Source organism: Lissotriton vulgaris, unplaced genomic scaffold, assembly GCF_964263255.1.
Source record: "Lissotriton vulgaris unplaced genomic scaffold, aLisVul1.2 SCAFFOLD_1436, whole genome shotgun sequence".
In the NCBI taxonomy this organism is placed as follows: Eukaryota; Metazoa; Chordata; class Amphibia; order Caudata; family Salamandridae; genus Lissotriton; species Lissotriton vulgaris.
Genome location: NW_028244865.1, coordinates 225,019 through 246,326, shown reverse-complemented (window position 1 = coordinate 246,326; position 21,308 = coordinate 225,019).

The window sequence follows — 21,308 nt, the reverse complement described above, 5'->3', positions numbered from 1 at the left end:
AAGGAGTATCCAGCAGATCATTGACAGAGCCACTTGTGGGATGTGTGTATTTAGGCTCTATGGTATCAGTTGTTATTGGAGGAATGGTAGAAGGCTCAATATCAGTCACCATCTCGATGACAGTGTCATTTGGCAAATTAGAAGACGTTTTTAATTCTCGAATTCTTGAAATTGTGGGACAGGATACAGCAGGTGTCACACTATATAGAATCGGCCAGATGTTGTAACTTGACATTGTCCACTGAGATGTATCTTTTGTCTTTGCGACCAGGTAGAGGATGTACAATAACTGTTTGAGTACCCTTCAGGCCAAGCACAGGAACCGGTGAACAATAAGAGGTACCAAATTCTTTTTTGTTCTCCACCTTTTCTCAGGCCAAATCTTCAACTTTAGGAAGCCAGCCGACCACTGGATTCAGTTGTGCTGCGTCAGTTGCTGAAGACAAATGTTCAGTAGCAAGGCTGGCACGGGTCTCTTGTAGATTCTGTAACATAGCAGAATGATTATAATAATAATATTAATAATAATACAGTTTATAAAGCGCCTGGTTACACTTAAAACAGTGTGTCCCCTCGCTGTGGATACAGACCATAAAAGAGCTTCAATAACTGTCCGGCTGAGAGCACAAGAAGGGGCCCACCGGATATTGGACCTGAACTACTTGGGAAATAGGTGAGTCCTCAGTTTCTGACGAAACCTCACCTCAGATGGTTCAATACGGAGCTCAATCGGAAGTGCGTTCCATTGTTTACTGGCAAGGTATTTAAAAGAGCGACCGCCCATCCGTGCTCTGTAAATATGCGGGACCTGGAATAGCATACTACCTAGGGATCTCAGTAGCCGCTTAGGACGATACATGGTCACCATATTTTGTAAGTATATGGGTCCCTTTCCCTGCGCAATGCGCTGTGTCATACACATAGTTTTGAACACAATCTGTTCCCGGATAAGGAGCCAATGCAAGGTGGCTAAAGCACGGCTCCCAGACGACTTCCGGGGGGGGATTCAATGCCAACCTAGCAGCCGCATTCTGAACACATTGGAGTTGATGCAGTCCTTTCTTACTCAAGCCGATATACAATCAGTTCCCATAGTCCAGATGGGAGGTGACAAGGGTATGTATTAGCGTTTTCCTCGCAGTAACAGGGAGCAGGTCCAAGGTATTACGAAGACTTTTTAAAATGCTGTAGCACTTGCCTACAACCCCTCTGATATGATGTTCAAAGGAGAGACTTTTCTGAATCGTTTTGTCCACCCTAAGCGTGGAAGGGTATGCTCAGACATGAGTCCCTTGCTCATTGCACCATCAGGATTCAAGCAAGCCGGGCCGAAGACGGCTGTAATGCCAGAAAACGGTCCCAGGAAGCTTGTTTCCTTCCCAGTATAAGAATTGGCTTGGTAGTTTGGTCTGCCCTGTTCCCATGATGCACTGGGCCAGGGACAGACTAATTTGCATGTAGCCAGGTTCTGAGCTGGGATGGTGCAGTGAGCTAAAAAACGGTGATGGATCAAGCCCTGATCTGTTGACTGGGTACGAGTATTCTGCTTAATCCAGATACTCTGTCCATCACCACCCCCTTTTCTGAATCGTTTTGTCCACCCTAAGCATGGAAGGGTATGCTCAGACATGTGTCCCTTGCTCACTGCACCATCAGGATTCAAGCAAACCGGGCCGAAGACGGCTGTAATGCCAGAAACCGGTCCCCGGAAGCTTGTTTCCTTCCCAGTATAAGAATTGGCTTGGTAGTTTGGTCTGCCCTGTTCCCATGATGCACTGGGCCAGGGACAGACTAATTTGCATGTAGCCAGGTTCTGAGCTGGGATGGTGCAGTGAGCTAAAAAACGGGGATGGATGAAGCCCTGATCTGTTGACTGGGTACGAGTGTTCTGTTTAATTCAGATACTCTGTCCATCACCACCCCCTTTTCTGAATCGTTTTGTCCACCCTAAGCGTGGAAGGGTATGCTCAGACATGAGTCCCTTGCTCATTGCACCATCAGGATTCAAGCAAGCAGGGCCGAAGACGGCTGTAATGCCAGAAACCGGTCCCCGGAAGCTTGTTTCCTTCCCAGTATAAGAATTGGCTTGGTAGTTTGGCCTGCCCTGTTCCCATGATGCACTGGGCCAGGGACAGACTAATTTGCATGTAGCCAGGTTCTGAGCTGGGATGGTGCAGTGAGCTAAATAACAGTGATGGATCAAGCCCTGATCTGTTGACTGGGTACGAGTGTTCGGCCTAATTCTGATACTCTGTCCATCACCACCCCCTTTTCTGAATCGTTTTGTCCACCCTAAGCGTGGAATGGTATGCTCAGACATGAGTCCCTTGCTCATTGCACCATCAGGATTCAAGCAAGCCGGGCCGAAGACGGCTGTAATGTCAGAAACCGGTCCCCGGAAGCTTGTTTCCTTCCCAGTATAAGAATTGGCTTGGTAGTTTGGTCTGCCCTGTTCCCATGATGCACTGGGCCAGGGACAGACCAATTTGCATGTAGCCAGGTTCTGAGCTGGGATGGTGCAGTGAGCTAAAAAACGGTGGTGGATCAAGCCCTGATCTGTTGACTGGGTACGAGTGTTCTGCCTAATTCAGATACTCTGTCCATCACCACCCCCTTTTCTGAAGCGTTTTGTCCACCCTAAGCGTGGAAGGGTATGCTCAGACATGAGTCCCTTGCTCATTGCACCATCAGGATTCAAGCAAGCTGGGCCGAAGACGGCTGTAATGCCAGAAACCGGTCCCCGGAAGCTTGTTTCCTTCCCAGTATAAGAATCGGCTTGTTAGTTTGGTCTGCCCTGTTCCCATGATGCACTGGGCCAGGGACAGACTAATTTGCATGTAGCCAGGTTCTGAGCTGGGATGGTGCAGTGAGCTAAAAAACGGTGATGGATCAAGCCCTGATCTGTTGACTGGGTACGAGTGTGCTCCTTAATTCAGATACTCTGTCCATCACCACCCCTTTTCTGAATCGTTTTGTCCACCATAAGCGTGGAAGGGTATGCTCAGACATGAGTCCCTTGCTCATTGCACCATCAGGATTCAAGCAAGCCCGGCCGAAGACGGCTGTAATGCCAGAAACCGGTCCCCGGAAGCTTGTTTCCTTCCCAGTATAAGAATTGGCTTGGTAGTTTGGTCTGCCCTGTTCCCATGATGCACTGGGCCAGGGACAGACTAATTTGCATGTAGCCAGGTTCTGAGCTGGGATGGTGCAGTGAGCTAAAAAACGGTGATGGATCAAGCCTTGATCTGTTGACTGGGTACGAGTGTTCTGCTTAATTCCGATACTCTGTCCATCACCACCCCCTTTTCTGAATTGTTTTGTCCACCCTAAGCGTGGCAGGGTATGCTCAGACATGAGTCCCTTGCTCATTCACCATCAGGATTCAAGCAAGCCGGGCCGAAGACGGCTGTAATGCCAGAAACCGGTCCCCGGAAGCTTGTTTCCTTCCCAGTATAAGAATTGGCTTGGTAGTTTGGTCTGCCCTGTTCCCATGATGCACTGGGCCAGGGACAGACTAATTTGCATGTAGCCAGGTTCTGAGCTGGGATGGTGCAGTGAGCTAAAAAACGGTGATGGATCAAGCCCTGATCTGTTGACTGGGTACGAGTGTTCTGCTTAATTCAGATACTCTGTCCATCACCACCCCCTTTTCTGAATCGTTTTGTCCACCCTAAGCGTGGAAGGGTATGCTCAGACATGAGTTCCTTGCTCATTGCACCATCAGGATTCAAGCAAGCCGGGCCGAAGACGGCTCTAATGCCAGAAACCAGTCCCCGGAAGGTTGATTCCTTCCCAGTATAAGAATTGGCTTGGTAGTTTGGTCTGCCCTGTTTCCATGAAGCACTGGGCCAGGGACAGACTAATTTGCATGTAGCCAGGTTCTGAGCTGGGATGGTGCAGTGAGCTAAAAAAATGGTGATGGATCAAGCCCTGATCTGTTGACTGGGTACGAGTGTTCTGCTTAATTCCGATACTCTGTCCATCACCACCCCCTTTTCTGAATCGTTTTGTCCACCCTAAGCGTGGAAGGGTATTCTCAGACATGAGTCCCTTGCTCATTGCACCATCAGGATTCAAGCAAGCCGGGCCGAAGACAGCTGTAATGCCAGAAACCGGTCCCCGGAAGCTTGTTTCTTTCCCAGTATAAGAATTGGCTTGGTAGTTTGGTCTGCCCTGTTCCCATGATGCACTGGGCCAGGGACAGACTAATTTGCATGTAGCCAGGTTCTGAGCTGGGATGGTGCAGTGAGCTAAAAAACGGTGATGGATCAAGCCCTGATCTGTTGACTGGGTACGAGTGTTCTGCTTAATTCAGATACTCTGTCCATCACCACCCCCTTTTCTGAATCGAAGGAGAGATTGGCGTCCAGTCGTACACCCAAGTATTTCACATGCTCAGAGGGGTTGGGAGTGGGCCCTAGTTCGGGTGACCACTAAGCTGAAGACCAAATTGATGGTGTTTTACCCATCACTAGAAGCTCGGTTTTGCTCCCATTGAGGCGGAAGTGGTTGTATTCATCCAGCCTGCTAATTCCGCTAGACAGGCAGAGAAGTTAGCCGCCGCCTCTTCCGGGAGTTGAGATAGGGTCACCATAAGCTGAGTGTCATAATAGAGCCCTGAGGAACCCCCAGCTTTAGGGACCGAGATTCCGATTTAAAGGGGGGACAGTGGACTTGGAACCTTCTATCCGCCAGGACGAACACAGCCAATCATGAGCCGGAACCACAACCCCTGCCTCCCTGAGGCGGGCAAGTAGTAAAGGAGATGCAGGACGGTATAGAATGCCGCACTAAGGTCTAGCAACAGCAAAGCAGCTGTCCGCCCTTCATCTACTTTCCTTTGAAGCAGTTCTGTGGGAAAAAGCAGAGCCGATTCCGTGGAGTGGTTGGCTCTAAAGCCTGACTGTGAGGGGTGGAGAAGGTGACATTCTTCCATATATTTACCTATCTGGGCATTGACAATTTTCTCCACCACTTTAGCACAGAAAGATAAGAGAGAAATAGGGCGAAAATTGTCCAGATGGGACAGGTTCAGGTTGGCCTTTTTTTATTTTAATCGGAATTACCTGAGCTGTTTTCCAACCAAGGGACACATAGCTTGCCTGGAAGGACAGCTCTGCAAAACATCTTATATGAGTTATAAGGAGTTCCAACTGGTTCCTAAAGATCTTAGGTGGAGCAGCATCCGTTGGGGAGCCTGACTGGATACTCAGTACTATTTTCATGAGTTCCAATTGGTCAGGGACTACAAACTGGTTGAGGCACTTGTGGAAAAGGTAGAGCTGATGTCGACCAAGAACCTTTAAGGATTGCCCGGCGTTAACCGCCTCTCATACCATTCGAATCTTATCAAACAAAGAGGCAGGCGCTGGAGACTGGAAGGCAGGAAACAGGAGTTTATTCCGACCGAGCTGAACACATCAAATCAGACAACAGGGTAGCTTCTCGAGGTGCTCTAACCGCATCTCTGAGGCCTAGCCTCTTATAAACAGGTTTATGGTCTTTATTGCAGTTTATTACATGTGGCACATTCTTGCAAATACTTTGATGTACGGAAAGACATCCTCAGAATCCCCGCTTCATGCCCGTTCCCACACACATTTACAGTAGAAGTCCCCACCCTGGTCTCAACAGGTGATGACTGTCGCGCAGCTGGACATTCCGCCGATTCCCGGAATGTGTGTGGTTGATCGGATCTCATGGGGTGGGGGCTTTGATGAGTTGTGTATCCTTTGATGAGAGAAGCTTCCTACTGTATGGGGGCAATAAACTGCATCCGAAGGGCCAGGTGGCGGCCTGGGAATGAGCAGGACAATCTGGCACAGAGGAAAGGGGGTTTATCAAAGGATACAAGATCATGAAAGGGATGGAGGGAGGTGTTTAGCTGGGAACGGGATGTGGTTCCGAGGCAGGGTTGCCCTGAAGGGGAGGTTTATGGCCCAAGCATGTGAGGGTGGGGGCTGTCAGTGTGCGGGGGGATGCTTGCGAGGTTAGAAAGACAGAGAGAGAGAGAGACGCGCTGGCTATCGGCAGTGGGCAGAGAGGCCATGGCATTAAAAAATGGCTGCTACTTAAGCGCACATACGAGCCTGAAAAGGGACAAGATGGCGCCGATAATGTTGATGTCGCAAACTAGATTTTAACAGTCCTCCCTTTTCAACATATCTAGCCAGCTTGTCAGTCGATGTCTTTCCCCATTATATTCCTAACTTCGACATCGTACAATGCTTTCATGCGTTCTTTTTCGAAGTCCAGAGTCTTAGGGCAGATACAGGTTGCACATAGTGAACACAGAGGCGGCAAGCATTGAATACCCAGGCAGAATCCACTTATTATGACAATCGGTATCAGTATAATCATAAATATCCTCCACCCCCAGTTTTTCACGGTACTCCAGAACCAACCCCCAAGCGACCATTCTTCTTGTTCTTGGTGAACTTCTGAGGAAAGTCTGTGGAGGTGTTCAATGGCTTTGTACACTGAGGGTGAATTGTCCGGTATGTAGGTGCAACAGCTGGACCCAATAATGCGGCATGCTCCTCCACGATCCGCTAGAACCACATCTAGAACAAGGCGGTTCTGAAGAGCCACCAGGCGGACCGCCTGAAGCTCGGCTGTATTGTTCGTGAGGATGCCAGCTGTAATGTTCATTGTCGTTTCAACTGCCTGGGTCAAATGTCGGATGGCACGGCTGTTCGCCATCGGACCCCAGAGTGGAACAAGTCCCTTCATGGCGTCCAGGAACTGTGCTCCGGTGGAGTCGGCTTGCTCAATGTCTTTTGCTCGCCTTTGTCGGTGATGGTTTGCTGGAGCCACATAGGTCGGCGGAAGAATGAAGGCAATGTAACAGGTACCCCTCCAGCTTTTGGGGAGCCAGGTGTAAGCTTTTCTACCACAAACAAAGTACATATTCGGAGAAGTGACAAAAGAGGGTGGATCAGTTGAGTCCAAAGTTCTGGTGATGTGGCAAGCGCTATGGCCTACCAGCTGTGTCCCAAGTCCTTCGATGCACACAAGACCTGAGACATTGAAGACAGATAGGGCCACAGTCAGGGTGGCAGCGGTTCGTTTCCGGAGGTAGGAGAAGGTGGGTCTGGTTGGGTTGTTGAACACCTGCATTTCAATCCGTTCTTTGACAGGGATGTCCATATGAATAGAGTCGTTGGATGTCAGGGGGCAAAAGTGTGCAGCAGTTCTCCCTGTTTTGTTCTGCCAGACCCTATGAAAGAAATGCATCATAGTTCTGCTGGAAGTGGCATTATCCCTGTAGCTTTCTTGCAAGAGGATCAGCCATGCAAGGCAGGAGCCGTGAACTGAGAAAGGTGAAGGGATGAAGGGGATGGAATGTACAGTGGCGTGGGGTAACAACCCACATATCCAGCAGTTGGTGGCATTGGTGGCAAGATTGTGCTGGTGCAGCAGTTGCACAAAGGAGTTGTTCCAAAACTCCTTACGTCTTTCTCGGAGTTGAGGTGAAAGAGAAACCAGGTAATTTTCTTTCATTGTGGTAGGCTGTGCAGTGGTCAGAAATGTCTTATGAGCTGGTGCGCTCTCTTCCACGATCCAGAGGGTGGTCATGAGGAGTAGGCAAAAGAGAAGGGCGATAAAGAGAGCAATAGTCTTTGAGCTGTGGATTTCGTCAGTCTTTGGGTTTCTGTAGTGAATCTTCGGATGTCCGGTTGCTTCCATCATCTTCGTGCCGAGGGCTTCCATCATCTTCAAGAGGCTCGGTAGCGGGCAGAACCACAAACTTCGTTTGGCTTCTCTCCTGGCAGCCTTTGTAGTAATAGGCCACCACTCTTGAGAATTGTAACTTAGTCAGTGGTCTGCTTAGCCGAAGCTCCCTCCTTTCTTCGCAGGTTATACCCTTCTCTGGATGGCACAGTGGGATCGGGAAATTCTGTTAGTTCAAGCGTCTCTTTATCAGGGTAACAGTTCAGGCATGGTCGATCTTTGTTCAGGAGCTCTTCTTGGGTGTTCACGTCTTCGGTTGTCGTCAGGGTTGAGGAGATCTTTTTGCAGTGGTGTGTGGGCAGCCAATTCCGTTTACCTTCCACTGGAAGAGCTGTACGGGTGGTGATCAAGACTTGCCAGGGGCCCGTCCACCGAGGTTCCAGACTCTTTGCACGCTGGAAATTTCGGACTAGCACAAAATCCCCGGGTTGGATGTCGTGTCCGGGGCCCCTGGAAGCATCAGGAATGGCATGCAGCACCTGTTGATGGATAACAGACAGTGTCTTAGTCAGATTGTACAAATAATCAGACATTAGGACGTCCGGGATGTCGTGAATGGAAGTTGGTTTTGGTGCAGACCAGACGCTCATGGGCCGGCCGAAAACGACCTCGTAAGGTGTCAAATGGTGTTTGGTGGGGGTGGAACGCATTGATAGCAATGCCAATGGGAGAGCGTCTGGCCATTTTAATCCTGTGGTAGCCACTATTTTAGCTAGTTTGAGCTTCAGTGTGGCATTATGTCGCTCAACTAGTCCAGCAGATTGGGGGTGGAAGACTGCATGAAATTTTTGTTTTAACCCCAACCCCTTCAAGATGAGTTGGATAACTTCGGCTACGAAGTGGGGGCCATTGTCGCTCCACAAAATTCGACAAAGGCCGTAGCGAGGGAAGAATTCTTTCAGTAGTACCTTTGCGGTGGCAATGGCAGTGTTGTCGCGAGTTGGATAGGCTTCCACCCACTTGCTAAATGCGCACACGACAACAAGCACATATTTCAGACCATGGCATCTTTCTAGTTGGATGTAGTCCATCTGCAGGACTTCAAATGGATGATTGGGAACCCCAAACCCTCCCCGGGGTACTACAGTTCCTTTCCCAGGGTTGTGTTGCAGGCATATCAAACATTGTTGGACCAGACGTTTAGCAGAGTCTGCGATGTTGTCGTTGTGCCAAACTTTGGAGACAAGTTCGGTCATAGGGGCAGATCCTATGTGTGCAGGAGAGTGTGCCATGGTCAGTATGGGGATCAGGTATGAATTGGGTAGCAACCATTTGTTCGTGTCTTTTGTCCGCCAGCAGCCTTCATCGTCTTTCAGTCCCACTCATGCCCATTCAGTCAATTCGTGTAGTGAGCTGGCCATTTGGATTTCTCTAATAGTCTCCCTAGCGTTCGTCCATTTTTCTGCTTGTGACCTGGTCACATACATGCGTGTCGTTGTCCTATTCTCGGCTGTGGTTCGGGCAGTGATGTCAGCCAGTGCATTCCCCTGCCCAATGATGTCTGTCACCTTTTTGTGTGCCTGGCATTTGATTACTGCAAGTTGCTTGGGAAGGAGGAACTCTTCAGTCAGAGCAGAGACTAGATCTCCATGTAAGATGGGTGTGCCGTGCGAGGTCAGGAGTCCCCTCTCCTTCCATAGGAGCCCAAAATGATGAACCACCCCGAAGGCATACTGGCTGTCGGTGTAAATGTTTGCTGTGGTTCCTGCTGCTAGGATACATACTCGTGTGAGGGCAATCAGTTCTGCTGCCTGTGCAGATCGTTGTGTGATGCGGGCTGTCTCTACTACAGTTCGGACTGTGGTAACTGCATAGGCAGCTGAGGTTGTGCTGTCAGGGAGTTTGATGCAAGAGCCGTCCACCCATAACTCCCCGTCAGGGTCTGGGAAGGCTGTGTCTCAGAGGTCAACCCTACTCCTAGTCTGTTCGTCCGTGAGAGTCACACAGTCATGTGCAGGAGACACATTGGGGTCGTTCTCTGGTAGGGGCAACAAAGTTGCTGGATTCATCGTGGTGCATCTTTTCAGGGTGATGTGGGGGGCAAGCAGGGTGAGTTTGTACCCAGTCAGTCGTGCACTAGTCAGGTGTTGCGTCTTAGTCTGGTTCAGGAGGGTGTCGACCGCATGGGGTACTAACACCGTGAGGGAGTTCGAGAGTACGATCCCCTCACTCTGTCGGATAGAGATAGCAGCGGCAGCTACAGCTCGAAGGCAGGCAGGCAAAGCTCTGGCTACTGGGTCAAGAGTGGCAGAGAAGTAGGCACATGGGCGTTGTTTTGGGCCAATGGACTGGGTCAAGACATACAAAGCGCATCCCTCCCTTTTGTGGGTGTAGAGGGAGAAGGGTTTCGTGTAATCGGGGGTTCCTAGGACAGGGGCTGAGCAGAGGGTGTCTCGTAGTTCTATGAAGGAGGATTGGCACTCAGGGGTCCAAGGGAGTGGGAAGGGGACATCTTTAGCCAGCAGGGAAAGCAGTGGTTTCACAATGAGGCTGAAATTTGGCAACCACTGTCGGCAGAAGGAAGTGAGGCCTAGCAAGGAGCGGACTTGTTTCTGGGTTTTAGGGACAAGGGTCTCTAGAATGGTCTGAATTCGGTCGGGGTTAAGCTTTCTCCCGTCTTTGGACAAGAGGTGGCCTAGGTAAGTGACCTGGGGTTGGCAGAATTGCAGCTTCTTCTTGGAGACCTTGTGGCCATTTTCCGCAAGGAAGTGCAGGAGTTGGATGGTGGCTGTGACTGCAAGTGGAGTGGTGTCGGCCGCCAAAAGGATATCATCAACGTACTGTATCAACACCACTCCATCGGGTAACTGGACTTCCTCCAGTTGTCTCTTGAGGGCCTGGCTGTAGATGCTGGGGCTTTCAGTGTAGCCTTGGGGTGCTCGACAGAATCTATACGAGCGGGCTTTTAGGGTGAAGCCGAAGAGGTATCGGCTGTCTGGGTGGATGGGGATAGACAAGACAGCGTTCTTGAGATCAATGACAGTGAAGGTGGTAGCAGTGGAAGTCAGAATAGTGGTAATGTCTGAGACTACGGGGTACTGAGGTACAACTACTTTGTTGACCTCTCGTAGGTCGATGATGAAGCGGTACTGTTGGACCTGACCCTCTTGGCAGGGTCATCCCTAAACTTTTTGCCTTCCTCCAATATTCTCTCTGACCTGTTTTTGTTGGTTTAATGACTCTGGGCACTTTACCACTGCTGACCAGTGCTAAAGTGCATATGCTCTCCCTGTATAAAGTATAACTGTGTTTGGTATACCTGATTGGTTCATTGGATTTACTATCAGTCCCCAGTAAAGTGCACCAGGAGTGCCAGGGCTTGTAAATACCAATACTGCTAGTGGGCCTGCAGCGCTGGTTGAGCCACCCACACAAGCAGCCTTTTAAAATGTGTCTAGGGTCTGCCATTGCAGAACCTGCGGGCAGTCTGGTACTGTCATGCTGGCTGGGCAAGTGCACACACTTGACAGCCCCTAAACCTTCCCTTAACTTCATATTAGTCACCCCTATGGTAGGCCATAGGGCAGGGTGCATTGTAAGTGTAAGGTAGGACATGCTCTGATGAGTGTGGCATGTCCTAATAGTGAATTACAGCCAAATTCGTTTTCACTATTGTAAGGCTACCTGCTCCCTTTTAGGCCAGATGGGCTGCTGGAATTATTACACTCTATAATCCCAGCAGGCTCAGGGAGCATGGTAAAAAATAATGTTTAGTATGCCTGAACTCAGAATAATAAAATACTTCTTTTAGTAAAGTTTATTTTAATATACTGTGTTTGCAAATGCTACTTTTAGAAAGATAGCCTTTGCTTGCCTAACCATTTCAGCCCGCCTCTGCAGTATGTGTATCTGACTGTCTGGGTTGTGTGAGTGACAGGGCTGGAGGATGACAGGTGATGAATGCAAGGATTACACCTTAGTGGGAGGTAGGAGTGGCCCTGGGCTCTTAATCAGGCTGTGCTCTGCCACCACAATGCTGGCTCCGCCCCCCTGGGGAGCGACTGATGACTCAGCCGGCACCTGGCCCAGGAAGGGCGAAGCCCCATCATCAAGGTACTCCTGGCTGCCCCTGTCCACACAATGCTGGCTCCACCTCCTGTGGAGCGTCTGATGTGCCTGCCTTCACACTGAAAGCAGAAGCCAGAAGTACACCCAACAAGTGCTCAGAGACTGAAAGCAGTTATGCAAAGGCCCCCCTGGCCTGTAAGAACAAAAGAATTGGTGTATAAAAGTAGGAGCCCTGCTCCTTGTAAATCAGAATCCTGTTTTACCACGAAGGACCTCTGCCCGACTAGAAGGAGAAGAGACGCTGGAAGGACTGGCCTGCTGCTTGCCTTGCTGAGAAAGGAGAGGAGAAGACTTGCTTTGAAAAGACTTTGCTTCTTTGTGCTCTAAACATTCTCCAAGGGCTTGATTGAGCTTGCCCCCTGATCTGGACCCCAGGACTAGTGGGTCCTTGGTGCTTTGGCTCGTCCTGACATTCGAGCCGTGTGTGCATCCCGCTGGAGCCAGACTGCGCCCCTCATCACCCCTCCTAGGGCTGTGGCACGCGGGAGCTTGCCTGCCTTTGTCCTGTGAGAGCCTCGCTCCGACCGGAGTCGCTCTCTGCCCTCAGGCTAGGCTTCCTGCTCCTCTGCCCCTTGCCTGCTACTGGAGCGCGCTGAGACGCTCTCCCCCCTCCCACCGGAATTCCCTCTGCCGATCGTGATCCACGCCGGGTCCACAGCTGCACAGGCCGTGCCCTGTGACCCCGCTTCGCATCCCAGAGACTCGTCAGACCGCGCCGCCCCCGCTGAGGAGACCCCCGCACCGTTGTGCCAAGGGTCGCCGGCCGCACCTGCCTGATTGCCCACGCCCGCTGACGTCAGGATCCCGAGGTGCCCCCACCGCCTGAGTCGCACTAAACCTGTGCCGACTCTCGCCAAGAAGAAGAAGTGTCTATAAATCACCATCGGGCTCGGGGCCCATAACACGTTATTTCCCCGCTCCTGATTGAAGAGACCCCAAGGTACGTCTGCCCTGAGAAGCGCTCTGCAACGCGTCCGCCTGCCCGGCCAAGGGGCAGACGTCGCGCACTTCCCAGGACGAATTGCACACCATGGGCTCGGGGCCCGCAACGTTTGTTTTCCCCGTAGTGCTAACGGTGTGCTGATTTCAGTAAGAGGAACTCTATGCTGAGGATCGTTAGTTGAAACTGGAAGCGCATTGCCAATCTGCAGCGCATTTGAAACTGGAAGCGCATTACCACCCAGTACGTTGCAATCCCCCCCCCCGCAGTACGAGCCGCACAAGCTGAGTACGGCTCGTACCCTTGTTTTGCATTGCTTGAAGCAGTACGCTTCGTTTCTTCATTTCCACACTGTACGTCGCGTACCCGTTCTCACGCGTGATGCGTGAGAGTTGGTAGGGCCGTTGGTACGCGGCTCACGCGAGATGTGTGTGATTTGGTAGGGTGCCGCGATTTCTCCCGTTCAGAGCGCACAGAAGCGCTACGAAGCACCCAGAAGGCCTAAGACTGGCCTGATGTTCTAGAAACTGCCCAATAAGTATTTTTAACGGACTACCAACCTTGCCAACAAAGAACTGGGGCATTATCCTTCCTTTGTAAAGTAACTGGAACTGAGAGAACTGTGTTGGAGGTGAATTGACAAGAAACCTTTTGTGAACTAAAACCAAGAAGAAAAGCTTACCTAAAAAAACGTTATATTTGGTCTTGTACTAAGTCTGAACTGCATAGAGATATATATTTTTACATAAAGAAGCGTATTTTTATATATTCACAGCCTGGTGTCCATTTGTGGGGGGATTGGTACATTTTACTGTGTGTGTGATTACAAATGCTTAACTAACTAACGCCTGAAGAATAGCCTGGGCTGCTCACGCCACGCACCTAGAGGGTGAGCAAGGGTAATTCTAAGGGGTCATCCTTTGCCCTGACTTAGAGGAGAGGGTCCCTGCTTGTCACAAGTGCATACTTGCGCCAACCAGAGACCCCCAATTCTAACATTGGACGCAGCAGTGAGGATTTGCGAATTTGCATTTGTGATTGACATACAGTGAATTGCTGATCACCACGTAGTGAGAGCAGACCTATAACGCAGCCACAGATATCCATTTTGTATAATTTTGCTGGGAGATCTCCATGTGTTTTTGAAGACGTCATGCCGGGTTCAGTGAGGATGGAAAAGGCAGCAACCAGATGCCTGTCGCCAGAGGAGTTGGCAGACAGGGCAGCAACCAGGGCACATGAAATGGAGATGGCGAAATTAAAAGGACAAATGGAAATGGACAAGCAAAAATTGGCAATGGAAAGCCAAAAATTAGCCATGGAGGAGCAAAAACGCCAAAGAGCTCACTACTTGAGGATGAGAGAACTTGATTTGGAGCTTGAAGCCAGGAGGGCTTCAGCCCAACATCCAGAGATTTGTGTAGCTCACAGATGGAGCTTTGCTGAGTTGGAGGTGGAGTCCAGCTCAGCTGGTGGCAGCAACATTCAGGTATCTAGCGCTGACAGCATAGCGCGCGCACCTAGAGATATGGCACCTGACTTGAAGGAGGTTAACTTACACCAGAAGGTTCAAGGGCATGAGGTTGCTCCAGTAGTGCGCAGCGTCCCTGAAGGGAATAGGATGGCCGGCGTAGGAGGTCAAGGTCCTAGTGGTGGGAGGGATTCCCCCATGGTTGAGGTCCTGGTGGGTGAGTGTAAGGACCGCCCAGAAGAGTGTGGGTTGTGTGACAGAGACAGTCTACTGTCTGGCCAGTCTCAGGAGAATGGTGTGGAGTATGTGTGTGAGGCGCTGGATGGTGAGGTGAAGGATAGTTTGGTTAACCCTGCTAGGGGGCTGTGTAATCCAATTGTGGGAGAGCATACTTTAAGTCTCAGTTTTCCAGAGCTATGCCAACACCTGTTTGAGAGTGAGTTCTCTGACCCCAGGGAGCTCACATTGGAGGCAGACCTTGTGGTGGATTCCAGAGGGTCTGGAGAGGCATTGGGGTGTGATCCTGTGGGGAGTGGCTCAGGTAACTTCCAGCCCAGAGTGGTGGAAGTGGCGCAGAGTAGCCCAGCTAGGTCCTGTAGTAGCGAGAGGGGTGTAGGGCCTCACGTCCTGTCCTTACAGGGAAGGAGTGAGAATGGGTTTTGGCCTGGTAGTGCCCAACCTCAGTCTCATAGCCTGGATGGTTCTTTAAGGGAACACCAGGTGGGGAGCCTAGGCTGTCCGGATGAGTCACCCGCTGAGAGGGATCCCCCAGTGGCTAGAGAACGTGGAGGCTCTGTAAACAGAGGTCCAGTAGTTCGGGTATCTGGCAGTACCGCTCCAGTTGGGAGGGTGCAGAGGTCCAGATGGAGGGGCGAGAGGGGGAAAGAGTCCCCAGTGGAAGAACCAGTGGGTCAGGGGCCAGCCAGCAGGGCTGCGTCCCCAGTGAATGACCATGGGGACACCACTTCTGTCCTGAGGGATCTTCCCGCACTGTCAGAGGGACAGGGGCTGGGAGATCTGCGCCAGGCAGACTGTCGCATGGCACATGAGCTATGTGCCACCCTCAGGGGGGGCATGCGTGCTCCCCGGGAAGTCCTGGTGCGCCAGGCAAGGGTTCAACTGCAGGGTTGGGTCCCTGAGTTGGAGAGCCAGGTTCAGGTGTTGTCTGACCTGGAGGGTGGGACCACTGTAATCAGTGTCCTGACCCATGTCACTTCTAGGGGTACCACTCCAGTGGGGAGTGGGCAGTACTCTGGAAGGGGGTGCAGAGGGAGGCAGTCCTTGCCTCTGACCATGGTGCAATTTGAGGGTTTAGACCCTAGGATAGAGGGCCAGGTGCAGGGTGTCCCCCCTGACCTGGTACCCCAGTTGCAGGATAGCACCCCTGAACTGGTGGGTGAATTGTGCAGATCACCTGCCCCAGGTGCCCTGACAATTCTGGAAGGGGGTACCACTCCAGGTGGGAGGGTACAGAGCCCCAAGGAGGAGGACCGGGTGTGGGAGAGCCCACCCCAGTCTTTGGTCCAGCCGCCAGTTACAGGCCTGGGGCTGGTGTGTCAGTGCCAGGATGACATACCTGACCTGACAGGTGGGAGAGTGGACAAAGGGTGCCAAGCACCTGGGGCTACTGCCCCCCGCTCTCTGAGGCCACAGAGGTTTGAGAGCCCTGAGAGGCATGAGGCCTGGGTCTCAACCCTGACTACTGTCAGTGGCCACTGTGATTTGATGACTGTCTGTTGGGACACACCTGTGAGCAAGTTAAGGTTAGAGGCTGCACAGGTGGTGTCCACAGAGAAAGAGAAGGGTGCCCCATGGATTAGCTGGGTGAACCCTGAGAGTATGGACAGAGGATTTGAAATAGGTTCAGATTGGCGTAGAACTGGAATGTGCCCCTGCTGTTGCGGGCCAGGTCCAGGTCCCCGTGCCGCACGGCCACCAGCTGCTGCGTGTGTCTCCCTCTGCCTGCCTTCTGCCTCGCCGCCGGCCTCGCTGACGCCTGGCCGTTCCCCTCTGGTTTTGCCAGTGTTTTTGCCCAAAATTTGTGCTTGTTTTTTTCTGTGCCGTCCGATCGCTTTTTTAGCTGTTTTTCCTCTGTTTTGCCCGTCTATTGTGCCTGTATTCCCTTGTGCTGTACCATCGTTTTTCCTTCCTGTTTTTGCCTTATTTTTCCCTCCATTTGTGCCTGTTAATGTAATTTTTCCTCTTTGCCGTGTCCAGTTTCCTTCCTGTTTGTGCGCCTACCTCGCCGCCCTCCGCTCTCCCTCCCCGCTTCCTGCCTCCCGCCACCGCCTGTGGCCACGCCCCTTTTCTCTTCTGTTCCCTCCCCGCTCCCGCCTCCCAGCTGCTCCGCCCACCCGCGCACTTCGCCTTAAATGGCGACCGTGCGAACGCGCAGCGGTCACGCGCAGCGGGCGCGCCGATTGTGCGCCGAAGGCACGCCAAAGGTAAGCCCGTCTACGCCCATCCGCGCCTGGACCGCGCCCAGTGCCAGGACCCCTGGCCCACGAGGACCCCGACCGACCCGCCTGACGTACTCCGCCGCCACCCAACACCGCTCTCAACACCGGCCGACTCCCAGAATGCCATCAAGCCACTCCACGACATACCCACGGACCTTTCAGCTGCCACGCCTGCAAGTTCACCTGCACCCGGACCTGCCCCGCACCAGCACCCGCCAAGTCGAACACCAGCAGCACCCACCTCAAGTGCATCCTGCTCAACACCCGCTCCGTCCACAGACACGCCATCGAACTCTGGAACCTTCTAGACGCCAAAGCCCCTGACGTTGCCTTCCTCACGGAGACCTGGATGAACGCCTCTTCAGCTCCCGACATCGCCATCCCAGAGGGCTACAAGATCGTCCGGAGGGACCGAAACGCCAACCAGATGGGAGGAGGCATCGCCATCATCCACAGGAGCACCATCCGTCTCACGACCAGCACCGACAACACTCTGACCAGCGCCGAACACCTGCATTTCCAGATCCACACCAACCCGAACACCACCCTCAGAGGCACCCTGATCTACCGACCCCCTGGACCACGCACGCAATTCAGCGAGGACATCGCCGACTTCGTCAGCCCGCATGCCCTCCCCTCCGCTGACTACATCCTCCTGGGAGACCTCAACTTCCATCTGGAGAACAACAACGACCGCAACACCAGCACCCTGCTCGACAACCTCGCCAACCTGGGACTCAAGCAACTGGTGTCCACCCCCACCCACCTCGCCGGACACACACTCGACGCAGTCTTCTCTTCCAGCACAGACATCGACTTCAGCCACGCCACAGAGCTTCAATGGACGGACCACAGCTGCGTCCACTTCACCTTCAAGAGAACAACGACCCACCAACACCAGCAACAGGCCGCCCGCAGAAGCTGGAACAAGATCACAGCAGACCAGCTCGCCACCTCCCTGAGCCAGCACCCTCCTGCCAGCTCAGCGAACCCCAACCAGGCCGCCGACAACCTCACGAAGTGGATCAGCAACTGCGCGGACGAACTCGCCCCACTGAGGACCCCGCCTAGCAGACCCGGCAGCAAGAAGGCCCCATGGTTCACCGACGAACTCAAGAGCTCCAAGAAGAACTGCCGAGCCCTCAAGAAAGTCTGGAGAAGGGAACCGACACCAGACAACAGGACCTCCTTCAAACTTGCCACCCGGAAACACCACCAGCTGATCCGCGCCGCCAAGAAAACAGCATTCAAGGACCGGTTGGACAACAACGCACACAACTGCAAGGAACTCTTCAACATCGTGAAAGAGCTTTCGAACCCCAGCGCAGGAAACAACGACATCACCCCATCACAAGACCTCTGCAACTCCCTCGCTTCATACTTCCACAACAAGATCGCGGACATACACAACAGCTTCAACAACCAACCAACGCACACCATGACCGAACAACCACCCCCCACCACCACCCTCCACGCCTGGGCCCCGATCAGCACCGAAGACACCATCCGCACGATGAACTCCATCCACTCCGGATCACCGACCGACCCCTGCCCTCACCACGTCTTCAACAAGGCCGACGCTGTCATCGCACCCCACCTGCGAGACATCATCAACACATCCTTCGACACCACCATCTTCCCTGAGAGCTGGAAACACGCCGAACTCAGCGCTCTACTCAAGAAACCAACAGCGGACCCCACCGACCTCAAGAATTACCGCCCCATCTCGCTCCTCCCGTTTCCAGCCAAAGTCATCGAGAAGACCGTCAACAAGCAGATGGCCGCCTTCCTCGAGACGAACGGATCCCTCGACCCCTCACAGTCCGGCTTCCGAGCCAACCACAGCACCGAGACCGCCCTCATCGCCGCCACCGATGACATCCGAGCCCTGATGGACAATGGAGAAACAGCGGCCCTCATCCTCCTAGACCTCTCCACGGCATTCGACACGGTCTGCCACCGCACCCTAGTACGGCGCCTCAGCAACATCGGAATCCAGGACAAGGCGCTGGAATGGATCATCTCCTTCCTCGACGGAAGAACACAGAGAGTCCGCCTACCACCGTACAAGTCAGAGGCCTCCGAAGTCATCTGCGGCGTCCCCCAAGGATCATCTCTGAGCCCCACCCTCTTCAACGTCTACATGAGCCCCCTCGCGGCCATCGTACGCAAACACAACCTCAGCATAATCTCCTACGCCGACGACACCCAGCTGATCCTCTCCCTGACCAACGACCCCGCCACCGCCAGAGCCAACCTGCACGAAGGGATGAAAGAGGTAGCCGAGTGGATGACGACCAGCCGCCTGAAACTGAACTCGGACAAGACGGAGGTCCTCATCCTGGGCTCCTCACCCTCCGCCTGGGATGACTCCTGGTGGCCTCCCGCCCTGGGCACCGCACCCAAACCGACAGACCATGCACGCAACCTGGGCTTCATCCTGGACTCCTCCCTCTCCATGACCAGGCAAGTCAACAACGTCTCCTCGGCGTGCTTCAACATCCTACGCATGCTACGGAAGATCTTCTGGTGGATCCCCACCGAGACCAGGAAGACCGTCACCCAGGCCCTCGTCACTAGCCGACTGGACTACGGCAACGCCCTCTACGCCGGGACCACCGCCAAGCTCCAGAAGAGACTCCAGCGGATCCAGAACGCCTCAGCCAGACTCATCCTCGACATCCCACGAACCAGCCACATCTCCGGACATCTGAGAGACCTTCACTGGCTCCCCGTCAACAAAAGAATCACCTTCCGCCGTCTCACCCACGCACACAAAGCCCTACACGACCAAGGCCCGAGCTACCTCAACAGCCGAGTCAACTTCTACGCTCCCAAACGCCACCTCCGATCAGCCAACCACGCCCTCGCCGCCGTCCCCCGCATCCGAAGAGCGACTACAGGAGGAAGGTCCTTCTCCTACCTGGCCGCCAAGACCTGGAACTCCCTCCCGACCGACCTGCGCCTGACCCAAGACCACCTCTCCTTCAGGAAGAAGCTGAAGACCTGGCTGTTCGAGCAGTAGCGGCACCCCCCCCCCCCCCCCCCCAGCGCCTTGAGACCCTACGGGTATGTAGCGCGCTTTATAAGTGTCAATGATTGATTGATTGATTGGTTCTATCGCCCAAAGCAGGGAAGCCCATCACAGTGGTGATTGGTCTACCCTGCGTTTTGGCTGGAATGGGGTTGTGTTGGACCTGACCCTCTTGGCAGCGTCATCCCTAAACTTTTTGCCTTCCTCCAATACTCTCTCTGACCTGTTTTTGTTGGTTTAATGACTCTGGGCACTTTACCACTGCTGGCCAGTGCTAAAGTGCATATGCTCTCCCTGTATAAAGTATAACTGTGTTTGGTATACCTGATTGGTTCATTGGATTTACTATCAGTCCCCAGTAAAGTGCACCAGGAGTGCCAGGGCTTGTAAATGCCAATACTGCTAGTGGGCCTGCAGCGCTGGTTGCGCCACCCACACAAGCAGCCTTTTAAAATGTGTCTAGGGTCTGCCATTGCAGAACCTGCGGGCAGTCTGGTACTGACATGCTGGCTGGGCAAGTGCACACACTTGCCAGCCCCTAAACCTTCCCTTAACTTCATATTAGTCACCCCTATGGTAGGCCCTAGGGCAGGGTGCATTGTAAGTGTAAGGTAGGACATGCTCTGATGAGTGTGGCATGTCCTAATAGTGAATTACAGCCAAATTCGTTTTCACTATTGTAAGGCTACCTGCTCCCTTTTAGACCAGATGGGCTGCTGGAATTATTACACTCTACAATCCCAGCAGGCTCAGGGAGCATGGTAGAAAATAATGTTTAGTATGCCTGAACTCAGAATAATAAAATACTTCTTTTAGTAAAGTTTATTTTAATATCCTGTGTTTGCAAATGCTACTTTTAGAAAGATAGCCTTTGCTTGCCTAACCATTTCAGCCCGCCTCTGCAGTATGTGTATCTGACTGTCTGGGTTGTGTGAGTGACAGGGCTGGAGGATGACATGTGGTGAATGCAAGGATTACACCTTAGTGGGAGGTAGGGGTGGCCCTGGGCTCTTAATCAGGCTGTGCTCTGCCACCACAATGCTGGCTCCGCCCCCCTGGGGAGCGACTGATAACTCAGCCGGCACCTGGCCCAGGAAGGGCGAAGCCCCATCATCAAGGTACTCCTGGCTGCCCTTGTCCACACAATGCTGGCTCCACCTCCTGTGGAGCGTCTGATGTGCCTGCCCTCACACTGAAAGCAGAAGCCAGAAGTACACCCAACAAGTGCTCAGAGACTGAAAGCAGTTATGCAAAGGCCCCCCTGGCCTGTAAGAACAAAAGAATTGGTGTATAAAAGTAGGAGCCCTGCTCCTTGTAAATCAGAATCCTGTTTTACCACGAAGGACCTCTGCCCGACTAGAAGGAGAAGAGACGCTGGAAGGACTGGCCTGCTGCTTGCCTTGCTGAGAAAGGAGAGGAGAAGACTTGCTGAGAAAATACTTTGTTTCTTTGTGCTCTAAACATTCCCCAAGGGCTTGATTGAGCTTGCCCCCTGATCTGGACCCCAGGACTAGTGGGTCCTTGGTGCTTTGGCTCGTCCTGACATTCGAGCCTTTGTGCATCCTGCTGGAGCCAGACTGCGCCACTCATCGCCCCTCCTAG